Source organism: Anomaloglossus baeobatrachus, chromosome 10 (assembly GCF_048569485.1).
Source record: "Anomaloglossus baeobatrachus isolate aAnoBae1 chromosome 10, aAnoBae1.hap1, whole genome shotgun sequence".
In the NCBI taxonomy this organism is placed as follows: domain Eukaryota; kingdom Metazoa; phylum Chordata; class Amphibia; order Anura; family Aromobatidae; genus Anomaloglossus; species Anomaloglossus baeobatrachus.
The window spans coordinates 123,268,138-123,283,377 of NC_134362.1; the positions used below are offsets into that span (position 1 = coordinate 123,268,138).

Consider the following 15,240-nt stretch of genomic DNA (forward strand, 5'->3'; position numbering starts at 1 on the left):
AATGAAAAGATGGTACAAGTGTTATCATGACACGTGGGCTATAACACAATGGACCGTGTGACAAAGAAGAAAGGAGAGAAAGAAGAGGAAGAAAATGGAACTACCTGTAACATTACGTGATAGTCACTGGTAAGTATCACTTGACAATTCAGGTGAAAAAGGATTCCTTTATTAAAGGGTTCTCAGTCGCCTCAGGATCATGAAATACTAGGGTAAATGATATGAGAATGGGTAAGAAGCACCACTAAAGGAAATATGAGATGCAGGACATATATCTATAAACCCCTGAACTACATGATAGAAATAAAAAGAAGAAAAAAGAAAAAAAAGAAGAAAGAAGAAGAACACATAGAATGCGGAAAGAGAATGGGTACAACTACCTGAGTTACTGCAGGGAGGCCCCTGGTAGGTATTGTGAGGGTTAGTGGAATTCCTTCACTGAAGGGTTCTCAGTTGCCTCAGGTTCGTGAAAAATGCTATAGACAAATAATGCCCGGAGAAAAGGGGTTCATATACAGCGAATAATGGTAATACAAGGTACATGTGTCCCATGTAATAGTATAAATATATATATATTGTACTAAGCTCTACACCAGAAATAGAAAGTAGTCCCTCTGCCTTCTGTCTAGGTGCCCTGAGTTATGTCCTGTAAACTGTCACAGTGACCTAGACACACATGTGTAGTAGGGGAATATCCCTGCTGAGATGCCAGTGCTAGAGCACTCGTTTGCTGTGGAGTTGAACGCTATGTGAGCAGTTCTTACCTTCAATGAGCAGAAGTCTCTTTTTTCAGATTTCAATATCTCTGTGGGTATCTGGCAGAAATATGGAATACTCTTTACTGCTAAGACCCTGTACACCACTCCCACTAAAGGGGGCTTTACACGCTGCGACATCGCTAATGCGGAGTCGTTGGGGTCACGGAATTTGTGACGCACATCCAGCCGTATTAGCGATGTTGCTGCGTGTGATACCGATGAGCGATTTTGCATCGTTGCAAAAACGTGCAAAATCGCTCATCGGTGACATGGGTCTCCATTCTCGATTATCGTTACTGCAGCAGTAACGATGTAGTTCGTCGCTCCTGCGGTAGCACACATCGCTCCGTGTGACACCGCAGAAACGAGGAACCTCTCCTTACCTGCCTCCCAGCCGCTATGAGGAAGGAAGGAGGTGGGCGGGATGTTCCGGCCACTCATCTCCGCCCCTCCGCTGCTATTGGGCGGTCGCTCAGTGACGTCGCTGTGACGCCGCACGGACCGCCCCCTTAGAAAGGAGGCGGTTCGCCGAACACAGCGACGTCGCCGGGCAGGTAAGTATGTGTGACGGGTCTGGTCGGTGTTGTGCGGCATGGGCAGCGATTTGCCCGTGTCGCGCAACAGATGGGGGCGGGTACCCACACTAGCGATATCGGGACCGATATCGCAGTGTGTAAAGTAGCCTTTAGTCACATGACCAAGACTGTATCTGTGTCCCTACAACACACTTGAGACAAATGTGTGTGTGAGCCTGCATTGTGGGGTATATATAATATATTATAGAGCTGGGAAGGATCATTCTAAGCAGTGAGCTGTTCCAGTATTTGTAGGAAAATACCCAGTAGAAGCATCAAACACAGCACCAATACCTCCCATCAGTATTCCACCACAGTGCCATGTAACCCATGCCCTACACTCCCATCTACACCAATACTATACAGGCACAAACTAGTATATCTGACTAAAAGCCCCCAAAATATGAAGAACGGCCTATAGTTGAGTGTGGATATAAAATCTATGTGAGCAGAGCTAGAATAGAAATCACTGATCGCATTGAAGTCATTCTGACCATAAATCACCATGATATCAAGGTGAGGAGTTGTGTGTTACTGCTGGGAGGAAAGGGTTAACAGTGGAATATTAAGGTGCATTTCTGTGTGCAGTGTTACTAGTCAATGTAACAATTCAGTATGAGCTGCTCTTGGTGCCGGGGGAGGGAGATGCTCTCCTGAGCAAGATAGATGGGGAATGAACATGATATCTATATAGTGTAAGGCAGGGGGTCTCAAACCAGGTGATCATGTCTGATCAACTGGTTACATTATGTCTGATTACCTTGTCTAACAGTTTTTTCTCCCCTTTCTTTACCTTCCAGGTTCCCATAGTCACGTGAAATATCCCTGTTGCACTTGATTACGGCTCACTATTCACTATAGGATGTCTTATATCTAACATCACACTCTCACCCATCAGCACTCTATAGGTTTGTATAAGGTATGCGCTTACACATCCGGTCCTCCATAGGTATTTCCACTTATGTAACACTATCCCTATGATCACTCATAACTCATACCCTTGTAGTCAATTACAGCCTCCTCTCTCCCCCCTCCCCTTCTCCCTTTCCATCTATAATTTTGCCAGTACAATATTAGTTTACATTAGGCACACACTCACATATTCCTTTCCTTAGTGATTTATTGTAATTCACATTCACATACAATTCTCTATGCCTGCCCCATTACTACATTCATACCTACTTGACCCTATCCTGATACCCCTTGTCTCACCTTGTTGGTCCCTACACCTGTTATCATGTCCTTTCCTGTGTCTGTCTTGTCACACAACACATTTTAGCATATAACTTGTGCTCCTTATTACCTGTCCTGCCTATTAGAATTATGTCCATTATGTCCATGCATGGCCCAATGAATCAAGTCTGTACTTCATATTCATGGTTTAAGCCTTTGGGTTCCAATGTGCCCAGAGTATATATCCAGAAAGATTCCCTTTCTTTGAGCTTCCTAATTCTATTGCCTCCTCTGCGTATGGCTTGGACATGTTCGATGACTTGGAATCTTAATTGGATCACTGTGTGATTATGCGTCACAAAATGGTGTGGGACTGGTAATAGAATCTGCTTACAATGTATTGTTGACTTGTGTTTAGCTCAAAGAAAGAGAATCTTTCTGGATATGTACTCTGGGCACATTAGAACCCAAGGGCTTAAACCGTGAATATGAAGTAAAGACTTGATTCATTGGGCCGTGCACCATGTCACCAAGTGTCCAATTGCATTGTCCAATGGCTCACAATGGTTATGCGTTTTCATTGGATGGATAATCGAAGCCATGTTTTTTTCCTTTCTGTTGGGTTTGTTGTGTGAGTAGCCTATAGGATTAAGTTGGTTACCGCAGGCAGTGGATTTAACTTCCTGTCTTTGGTCCAGTGGTAGATGGATTGTCTGGTCTATGAGCTGTTATTGGTTTGAATGCAGGTGAATGCCCATGGGCTGCTTATGACTGTGTAAAATAGTATTGATTCATGATGGATTTCAGACTACATGTAGATATCTTCAGTCTTTCTATCCACATCATTTAAATGAACATTATCCATGCAGCTTGAAATCCATCCAATAAGAGAAGCAACCTTGTACAACCAATCTGATAAGGGCACAGTATATCCTAAGGGAAGGTTATGGCGGATGCAGGAAGATGCGCACTACACCCTACCATGCTCAAACCAATGGTTATCAACCTGCTCAGGACTTTACCACATATTCCAGATGTGGCCTTACAAGTGATTTATAGAGGGTTAACAATACGTTGGGATCACCGGATCTAATCTCCCTTTTTATACACCCTAAAATCTTGTTTGCTTTAGAATAAACAATAACATCATAAAGGTATAAGATGACGCCATTATTAGCGTCACCATACCGCTACTCTGCTTTCTAAAACGGTCTCTGCTCAAAACCAAACATGATGCATTGCAGGCGTAGCGCGATGAGTTGCAGCAAGAAACAGTAGTGGGTGTGGGTGATAACACACAGCCCAGCCTCGTCTCATCACAACGTGCAGTGGAGGACTATGACGAGGAGGAGGATGAAGACATGGAGCAAATCTCCGGCCAAATTGAGGATATGACATGCACACCAGTCATATCCTCGGTTCAGCGTGGCTGGCCAGAGGACAGGGTAGATGAGGGGGAGGAGGAGGAGGAGGAGGAGGACAGCATGTTCAGTCAACGTGTTGGTCAGGCTACTGAAGTCCTGGCTGTTAAGAGTCTGGCGCACATGGCTGACTTTATGGTAAGCTGCCTGTCTCGTGACCCTCGCGTTAAGAACATCTTGGCCGACAATCATTACTGGTTGGTAACACTGTTAGACCCACGCTACAAGGAGAACTTTATGTCTCTTATTCCCGAGGCGGAGAGTTCAACCAAAATGCAGCAGTTCCGGAAGGCCATAGTCACGGAAGTAGGCAAAGCATTCCCCTCACAAAACGCTAGCGGCATAGGTCAGGAATCAGTGGACAACCAAGGCGTACAGCCGAGAGAGGCACAAGTCCAATCCGCCAGAGGTAGGGGAACAGTCTTTAAGATGTGGGACAGTTTTCTCAGCCCCTCACGTACCACAGCCCCTGAGGTGCGGGGTAGTGCCACAAGAAATCCTAAGTTTGCCCAGATGCTCAAGGAGTACCTTGCAGATCGAACAACTGTACTCCGACATTCCTCTGTGCCTTACAATTATTGGGTATCCAAGGTGGACACGTGGCATGAATTGGCTCTCTACGCCTTGGAAGTCCTGGCCTGCCCTGCCGCTAGCGTTTTGTCAGAGCGTGTTTTTAGTGCCGCAGGTGGAATCATTACAGATAAACGCATCCGCCTGTCAACTGAAAATGCTGACAGGCTGACTCTGATCAAGATGAACAAGGGTTGGATTGGGCCAGACTTCACCACACCACCAGCAAATGAGAGCGGAATTTAAAGTTTGTAACGGGAATTTGCCATGTACCTCCAGTCACCCATGGGTACACACTTCTGGACTTTGGATAATCGCTGGACTGCTCCTCCTTCTCCTCATGCGCCACCATGATGACCGTTACAAGAGTTAGGCCTTTGTTTCAGGTATACCCCCAGTGGTAAATTTTTTCGCCCATTCTTTGCAGAATGGACATTACAACGACAGGAGACCCGCTCCTTTGCAATGGGAACAATGTTTTGAGGCCCTCATGCACGTCTCTATGCAGGGACAACGTGGAGCCTCCCAATTTTTGGCTGCCCTGCCAAAGGGCTATACTATAATACACCCACTTCCTGACAATGGACACTTAATGTTTTGAGGCCCTCATGCACGTCTCTATCCAGGGACAACGTGGAGCCTCCCAATTTTTGGCTGCCCTGCCAAAGGGCTATACTACAAAAGACCCACTTCCTGACAATGGACACTTAATGTTTTGAGGCCCTCATGCACGTCTCTATCCAGGGACAACGTGGAGCCTCCCAATTTTTGGCTGCCCTGCCTAAGGGCTATACTATAATACACCCACTTCCTGACAATGGACACTTAATGTTTTGAGGCCCTCATGCACGTCTCTATCCAGGGACAACGTGGAGCCTCCCAATTTTTGGCTGCCCTGCCAAAGGGCTATACTACAAAAGACCCACTTCCTGACAATGGACACTTAATGTTTTGAGGCCCTCATGCACGTCTCTATCCAGGGACAACGTGGAGCCTCCCAATTTTTGGCTGCCCTGCCTAAGGGCTATACTATAATACACCCACTTCCTGACAATGGACACTTAATGTTTTGAGGCCCTCATGCACGTCTCTATCCAGGGACAACGTGGAGCCTCCCAATTTTTGGCTGCCCTGCCAAAGGGCTATACTATAATACACCCACTTCCTGACAATGGACACTTAATGTTTTGAGGCCCTCATGCACGTCTCTATCCAGGGACAACGTGGAGCCTCCCAATTTTTGGCTGCCCTGCCAAAGGGCTATACTACAAAAGACCCACTTCCTTCCAATGGGCACTTCAGGTTTACAGGCCCTCATGCACGTCTCTATCCAGGGACAACGTGGAGCCTCCCAATTTTTGGCTGCCCTGCCTAAGGGCTATACTATAATACACCCACTTCCTGACAATGGACACTTAATGTTTTGAGGCCCTCATGCATGTCTCTATCCAGGGACAACGTGGAGCCTCCCAATTTTTGGCTGCCCTGCCAAAGGGCTATACTACAAAAGACCCACTTCCTTCCAATGGGCACTTCAGGTTTACAGGCCCTCATGCACGTCTCTATCCAGGGACAACGTGGAGCCTCCCAATTTTTGGCTGCCCTGCCAAAGGGCTATACTACAAAAGACCCACTTCCTTCCAATGGGCACTTCAGGTTTACAGGCCCTCATGCACGTCTCTATCCAGGGACAACGTGGAGCCTCCCAATTTTTGGCTGCCCTGCCTAAGGGCTATACTATAATACACCCACTTCCTGACACTGGACACTTAATGTTTTGAGGCCCTCATGCACGTCTCTATCCAGGGACAACGTGGAGCCTCCCAATTTTTGGCTGCCCTGCCTAAGGGCTATACTACAATAGACCCACTTCCTTACAATGGGCACTTCAGGTTTACAGGCCATCATGCACGTCTGTATGCAGGGGCATTGGTGAACCTCACAATTTTGGACTGCCCTGGCAAAGGAAAATACTACAAAGACTCAGTTCCTCAAAATGGGCACATTAGACTCAGAGGCCTTTATGTACGTCTCTTCTCAGGGACATCGGAGTGCCACACAATGTTTTACGTAAAATCTTTCATGTATTGATCTCAAAAAGTAACATACATTAGCTCTATCTCACTATTGGGTATGTGCCCTTAACATTTCCGCTATGAAAAATCATTTTGGTGTCATTTTGGAAGGTTTTCTGGTGAGTCCGTAAAAATGGCGTAAAACGTGGACAAAATTATTCACAGCTGTGACTTTTGAGTGATAAATGCTTCAAGGGGTCTTCCCCATGCTGTTGCCATGTCATTTGAGCACTCTTCGGAGACTTTTGTGCCATTTTTAGGGTTTCTACATGCTGCCGGTGGTCATTTCACAAAAATACTCGGGTCTCCCATAGGATAACATTGGGCTCGGTGCTCGGGCCGAGTACACGAGTATCTTGGGAGGCTCGGCCCGAGCTTCGAGCACCCGAGCTTTTTAGTACTCGCTCATCACTACTAATAAACCTAAAAAATAAAAATAAATTGAATAAAAATCATGAATGTTGTGTTATAACAGGAAATTCGGTGTAAGAATGAATATCCGGGATGAGAGTTCAGCGAATGAGTTATAGAAATTGTTACAAAAAGGAGTGTGTACGGTTTATGCGTAAATTTTCAGAATGCGTACATGAAAATTATATGTATGTGAGAATGTCCCCCATGCTTTGTAAAAGGTTATTTATGAAAATGTAAATAAAATATATAAAAATGCCTAATTATTTATAATTTATGAGAAAGATATATATGTATGGAAGAATGTTATAAGGTGTCCAAGAACCATAAAGAAAAAGGGTGCATATATAATGTTAGAGGTCTAGAGTTCCACCAGGCTATATCACCCCTAAAGAAATAGAAAGAAGACCTTACTACATGTGTACCCCAAAAAAAGCTATATTTCTTAGCCAGGATTATGGTGGAGATATGCACAAGTGAAATAAGAATATAAAGTAATACAATAAGATTATAAAACCAATATGTGTGCATTCATGCACCACCCGGTACGCTACCCTTGCCAAATTGTTCACTCTAGATCCCCACACGATCCATGAAGCCGTTCCCCCGGTCACACCGCCTGCTGCCGGTTCCCACTCATCCCTGGGGGAGTTAGGCGAGTGGTATCGAGAGCTACATGTCGGCACTGATGATACCCCCATACACCACAAGGAAGGGGTATACCGGGTGGTACAGGAGTATGAGCGGGTTTTTAGCAAGCACCCTCTAGATTTTGGGCAGATTAAAGGGGTTCAACACCACATCCCTACCGGTACACACTCCCCTATTAAAGAGAGATACAGGCCTATTCCCCCTGCGCACTACCAATGCGCCAAAGACATGTTGAGGAACATGAAGGAGGCAGAGGTTATTAGGGACAGCTGTAGTCCCTGGGCCGCTCCGTTGGTGCTGGTTAAGAAGAAGGATGGCACCATGCGGATGTGAGTGGATTACCGGAAGATTAACCAGATAACGCATAAGGATGCTTACCCTCTGCCCCGCATCAAAGAGTCCCTGGCCTCGCTGAGAACCGCTAACTACTTCTCCACCCTTGACCTCACCAGCGGGTACTGGCAGGTGGCCGTGGCACCGGAGGACCGAGAGAAGACTGCCTATGGGACCGTTTTGCTGTACTTGGATGATGTGATTGTGTACTCACAGACGTATGAAGCCCACCTGGAGCACCTAGCCGAGGTGTTCGCGTCCCTTGCCAAGTATGGGATGAAGTTGAAGCCCTCAAAGTGTCATCTGCTGAAACCCAGAGTGCAGTACCTAGGACATGTGGTTGGTGCGGAAGGTGTCGCCCCCAACCCCGGCCATTCACTGAGAAGGTGCACGTCTACCAACAACGGGTGAACCTGGATCCGCTGCCCCGACAGGACTGGCAGGAAGCTCAGGACCAGGCACCTGCTGTCCGCCTGGTCAAGACTCTAGTGGAACAGGGTTCTGCTGGGATAGACCCTGCTGCCCCTGCCGAAGCCCAACGTCTGTGGCAAGAACGGACCCGGCTATACCTACACCAGGGGAAGTTGTATCGCGAGCTGATTAATCCAAAGACTCACGAGAAGATCCACCAGCTGGTGATTCCCCAGGCTAAAGTGCCCACCGTCCTGCAAGCATACCATGATGGTGCAGTGCACTTCGAGTGGAAGAAGCTAGAGATGTTGTTAAGAGAGCGGTTCTATTGGAGTGGAATGCGGGAATCTGTGGAGGCCTGGTGCCGAGAATGTGGCCCTTGCGCATTGAGAAGGAAGGACGAGGCCAGCCAGAAGGCACCCCTACACCCGATCATTACACACCAACCGCTGGAGCTGGTTGCCCTTGACCATGTAAAGCTCACCCCCAGCCGTAGACCACTACTCGAGGTTCCTGGTGGTTGTCCCAGTTAAGGACTTAACCGGCCGCACCGCTGCTAAGGCTTTCCAGGCTTATTTCTGTTGACCGCATTGGTACCCGGAGAGGGTGCTTACCGACCAGGGTCCGGCCTTTGAAGCAGAGGTATTCCAGGAATTCTGCCAGTTGTACGGCTGCAAGAAAATCCGGACCACGCCTTACCACGCCCAAACCAATGGCATTTGTAAAAAGATGAACCACTTGGTCCTGGGCCTCCTCAAGACGTTACCACTGGAAGAGCGGAACCTGTGGCTGGAGAAGCTACCTGACCTGGTCGATATGTACAACAACATCCCTTCCAGCTCTACGAAATGCACTCCAGCATACCTGATGAGAGCTCGTCCCGGCCGGCTACCAGTGGATCTGGAAATGGGCTTGGAAGCTTCAGAAGCACTCCTGTCGACAGCTGAATGGGACACTCGGCGGAGGACACAGTACCGACAGGTCCAGGAGTATGTTGAAAAGAACTTGTGCCGGAGTCGGGGACAACAGGAGCAGTGCTTCAACAAGAAGGCGCCTGCCGGTTCCTTCCAACCTGGGGATGTAGTGCTGAAGCGGAAAAGAAGGGCCCACAAGCTGGATGATCAATGGGAAAAAACCCCGTATGTAGTCCAGCCCACAGGATGGGAGAATGGGAAGGCCTACCAGATCAGCCGTGACCAGGGGGGGACTTTGGCCACGGTTTCCCGAGACCACCTGAAGAAGTGCCCACCAGCATTGAGAGTAGCGGATGAGGCTCCAGTTCCCAGTCCAGTGGAGAAGGAAAAAGAGGTAATCCACACCATGATGGGTGATTTTCCAGCAGACTGGCCTACACAGAACGGTGCGGTGATCCTTCCAGTGATACTGTTCCCACAACCCGTGGATGAAGAAATGATGGAAACGGTTAACCGCGAGCCAGTGCCCAGGGATGTACCTGTACCCAGCTCCCCTACGCCTCCGCCTGCCCCACATGATAGCAGGGAGGAGGAACTGACTGTTCCCTCTGCCCCACTGCCTGTCACCACTGACACCGGACCCCGAAGGTCCACTCGCTCCAACCTAGGTAGACCCCCACTTAGGTACAGGGAAACTACTCTTTAAAAGGGGGGGGCTTTATGTGTTGAGTGTACCAGTTTGAAAGTTTTAAATGATAAGTAAAGATGATCAACCTCTATAAATCACTTGTAAGGCTACATCTGGAATATGGGAACCAGTTTTGGGCTCCACATTTTAAAAAGGACATTCAGAAGTTAGAGTCAGTTCAAAGGTGGGCAACTAGACTACTACAAGGAATGGAAGGCCTCCCATATGATGACAAGTTGAAAAAGTTATTAAGTGATTATTGGCTGCAATGGGGCTTTCTGGCTGGTGCCAGCCTCTCTTCTTAGCACACAGGAACCACAATCCCTACACCATGCTTCAATGGATTCTCTCATCCCAGCCCAGTAAAACTACATATTTTACACAGTCATAAGCAGCCCATGGGCATTCACCTGCATTCAAACCAATAACAGCTCATAGACCAGACAATCCATCTACCACTGGACCAAAGACAGGAAGTTAAATCCACTGCCTGCGGTAACCAACTTAATCCTATAGGCTACTCACACAACAAACCCAACAGAAAGGAAAAAAACATGGCTTCGATTATCCATCCAATGAAAACGCATAACCATTGTGAGCCATTGGACAATGCAATTGGACACATGGTGACATGGTGCACGGCCCAATGAATCAAGTCTTTACTTCATATTCACGGTTTAAGCCCTTGGGTTCTAATGTGCCCAGAGTACATATCCAGAAAGATTCTCTTTCTTTGAGCTAAACACAAGTCAACAATACATTGTAAGCAGATTCTATTACCAGTCCCACACCATTTTGTGACGCATAATCACACAGTGATCCAATTAAGATTCCAAGTCATCGAACATGTCCAAGCCATACGCAGAGGAGGCAATAGAATTAGGAAGCTCAAAGAAAGGGAATCTTTCTGGATATATACTCTGGGCACATTGGAACCCAAAGGCTTAAACCATGAATATGAAGTACAGACTTGATTCATTGGGCCATGCATGGACATAATGGACATAATTCTAATAGGCAGGACAGGTAATAAGGAGCACAAGGGATATGCTAAAATGTGTTGTGTGACAAGACAGACACAGGAAAGGAGATGATAACAGGTGTAGGGACCAACAAGGTGAGACAAGGGGTATCAGGATAGGGTCAAGTAGGTATGAATGTAGTAATGGGGCAGGCATAGAGAATTGTATGCGAATGTGAATTACAATAAGTCACTAAGGAAAGGAATATGTGAGTGTGTGCCTAATGTAAACTAATATTGTACTGGCAAAATTATAGATGGAAAGGGAGAAGGGGAGAGGGGAGAGAGGAGGCTGTAATTGACTACAAGGGTATGAGTTATGAGTGATCATAGGGATAGTGCTACATAAGTGGAAATACCTATGGAGGACCGGATGTGTAAGCGCATACCTTATACAAACCTATAGAGTGCTGATGGGTGAGAGTGTGATGTTAGATATAAGACATCCTATAGTGAATAGTGAGCCGTAATCAAGTGCAACAGGGATATTTCACGTGACTATGGGAACCTGGAAGGTAAAGAAAGGGGAGAAAAAACTGTTAGACAAGGTAATCAGACAAACATGACAAATAAAAAACAAGGAAGAATGGAACTCCATACATACTGGAACCATATATAGTGTGAACACGAAAAAGAACCGGGCGTTAGAAAAAATGTGCACGGCCCAATGAATCAAGTCGGTTCTTCATATTCATGGTTTAAGCCCTTGGGTTCCAACGTGCCCAGAGTATATATCCAGAAAGATTCCCTTTCTTTGAGCTTCCTAATTCTATCGCCTCCTCTGCGTATGGCTGGGACATGTTCGATGACTTGGAATCTTAATTGGGCCACTGTGCGATTATGCGTCACAAAATGGTGTGGGACTGGTAATAGAATCTGCTTACAACGTATTGTTGACTTGTGCTTAGCACAAAGAAAGGGAATCTTTCTGGATATGTACTCTGGACACATTAGAACCCAAGGGCTTAAACCGTGAATATGAAGTACAGACTTGATTCATTGGGCCGTGCACCATGTCACCATGTGTGCAATTGCATTGTCCAATGGCTCACAATGGTTATGCGTTTTCATTGGATGGATAATCGAAGCCATGTTTTTTTCCTTTCTCTTGGGTTTGTTGTGTGAGTAGACTATAGGATTAAGTTAGTTACCGCAGGCAGTGGATTTAGCTTCCTGTCTTTGGTCCAGTGGTAGATTGATTGTTTGGTCTATGAGCTGTTATGGGTTTTAATCCAGGTGAATGCCCATGGGCTGCTTAGAACTGTGTGAAATATGTAGTTTTACTGGGCTGGGATGAGAGAATCCATCGAAGCATGGTGTAGGGATTGTGGTTCCTGTGTGCTAAGAAGAAAGGCTGGCACCAGCCAGAAAGCCCCATTACAGCCAATAATCAACCGCTAGCCGCTGGAACTCGTTGCTCTAGATCATGTCAAACTCACACCAAGCAGGAATAGATACATTAGCCCACCATCCCACCCAAAGAGCAACTTCTGCTGCGCAGCTGGCTTTCTAGGCAGCAGCGCTATCGTGATGTCAGCGGGGGACATTGTGACAAGCCAGTGTTCCGTCACTTCATGTTGTGCACTGTTCAAACGGAAAATACATCAACAGGCAGACTACAGAAAAGCTTACTAACAAAGGTTAGAGAGGGGCTTTCTCAGAGGGCTTTTTACAGTTTGTCTATTCCCAATTAGCCGTTTAAGTATGCTTAATGAAAGTACTAATTCTTTCATAGGCCGCCCATTCTTAGTATTTGACGTTCCTTATATTGCGGTATCAGGCTTCGCAGCAGGTTGCAAAACATTCATCACCCATGACTGTCCCCAATTGGGCTCAGAAGCTAAATGTCTATCATGACCTCTCTTTTTGAAAGTCCAAGAGCAAGCAAACTCTTCCTCCAGGAGAGGGAGCCAACAGATCACTAAAGACATCATCATTGCTCAAAGAAAACACCGAAAAACAATGGAAGCTTTAATTGGAGTGGAATCTGATAGACAGCACCTGATGCCAAGTCTGCATCTTCTAACACCTGCAGTCACTGCAGCAGCTGAATCCAATGTGTCCAAAAGGGATCTATTCTATTCAATTGCAAATGATCTAGATAAGACTGAGAATAAGATACTGCACGGGACATAGCAGAGTTGGTCAAGTTGAGTGGAGATGAGTTTGCTATTTGGCACAGCTTTTGCATCAATAAAGCAAGTAAAAGGTGTGAAAGATAAAAAAAAGGGTGAAAGTGTGAAAAGTGAATTGGCCAAATTGAGGTGCATATAAAGTTTTTGCTTTCTTTCAATTCACTAATGGGGCTCATTTGAATCAGGTGAATTGAGTTCTGCTTTTGGAAACTGGGTTAAGAAGGGGTGCACCGGTCCTGGAGGTACTGCAATACCAGGTCAATGCGTGGAGTGGACAGAGCAAGATTTTTTCCATCTCCTTGTTCTAAAAATCCATTTAATATATGGTCCCCAGAGAGGGGACGTATCAGATATTAAACTGATAAGAACAGATTTATTTTTTTTTTTTTTCTGTTTATCAGTAGGACTTCAAAATAACAAAGGTGATCGCCTCCCGTTGCCTGGGAACCGTCCAGGCACAAGAGGGCTATGTGTCACCAGAAGGCGCACACACTTCCTCAAGGCCGGCAGACGTGCAATCCCAGGCACCTTCCAGTACCGACCAAGGTAGCGTCCTCCGAAACTACACTTGATCTTAGCCAAAAGGCCGAGAAGCTATAACCCGAATTGGTTACGGCCTTGAGTGGCACCCTGGCCTATACCGGACACATCTTAGGGAGAGGGAGACAAACCCACGCCTACAGAAGACATTTTGTCACCCAAGCCAACCCTTGAAAAGGCTGTTTTGCAGAGCAAAAACAAGAAGAATGATGCTTTTTGCAGCCGCCGCCCACTGCAATTAATCTGAATAACTCCTCCTCCTCCAAGCACCTCCCCTCCCCCTTGCAGTCTTTCCAATTCATGATACAAAAAGACGGACGGACAGGACAGGACAGGACAGGCTGCCTGACTTTCCGTCACTGCCACCCTTTGCCATCCTTGCCCGTAGAAAGCCCTTTCATCATCCCCAAACCCTAATCTTTTCCCTTCCCTTCCCAGCTGCGTCTCACTCCCTTTCATTAGGAAGTGAGCGCAGCCTTTTCTCCGTTCTGCACATGCGCGACGTTAAACACAAATGCGCAGGCGTGCGTTCCATTAGCCTCACTGCATTCCACTCCCATACAGGAAGTGGGCGCAGCTATTACTACGGTCGCACATAAAAGAACCCACGGCCACCACTGCACACAGCTGACTCCACCACAGGACACCCACTTCTACACCAACGCAGGTAAGACAGGATCGGCACCTCTATGCTCCCGTTACAATCAGGCTCAGTCACCATGTGATAACGCTCTCAACTCTTTAGTTGCAGGCTCCCCTTGCTTCACCTCCACTGGCTGTGCTGCCATTTCCTCTCCCACCTGGAAGGTATACTTTATTCCACTATTTTCCTGTTTCTCTCTTCCCCCTTTTCCCATAACCTACTTTTATCTGCATTTGTGGGGTATCTATATGCTATTTACATCATAGTTTTATTCATTAATATGGAAGGGAAGAGTGCCCATGAGAGTGTTGAACTGCGGAGAGCAAGAGATTAAGCTGCTCCGATTTGCCACCATTGATAAGCTGTTCTCAGTAGATACACATGCTATCCAAACAGCAGCATCCACCATTGCTTCAGCCCACCCATTCAGTGACAGCTCACCAAGTCAGCCAGAGGAGTGGTGTAAGGAATTACACGTAGGCACTGACTCCACACCTTCACATCACAAGAAGGGGGTCTACAGGCTAGTGCAAGAATACGAGCAAGTCTTCAGCAAACATCCGCTAGACTTTTGAAGAATAAAAGGGGTCAAACACTACATCCCCACAAGTGCACACCCACCCATCAAAGAGAGATATAAGCCAAAACTACCTGCACATTACCAGTGTACCAAGGACATGTTGAGCAACATGAAGGAGGCTGGGGTTATCCGTGACAGTTGTAGCCTCTGGGCAGCTCCGTTGGTCCTGTTAAAGAAGAAGGACAGCACCACTCCCCTGTATTGAGGAATAGCTAGCTGCATTGAGAACTGCAAATTATTTTTCTACCCTTGATCTCACTAGTCGCTATTGGCAAGTGTCCGTTGCTGAGGCAGACCGGGAGAAGACCGCCTTTGCCACCCCGATGGGTCTCTGCGAGTTC

At 46.7% G+C, this 15,240-nt stretch overlaps 1 pseudogene; it reads right to left on the bottom strand.

Moving 5' to 3' along the window:
- Window positions 1-13,356: 13,356 nt before the first annotated feature.
- Window positions 13,357-13,563, bottom strand: LOC142255493 (U2 spliceosomal RNA; annotated as a pseudogene).
- Between the last annotated feature and the right edge of the window lie 1,677 nt (window positions 13,564-15,240).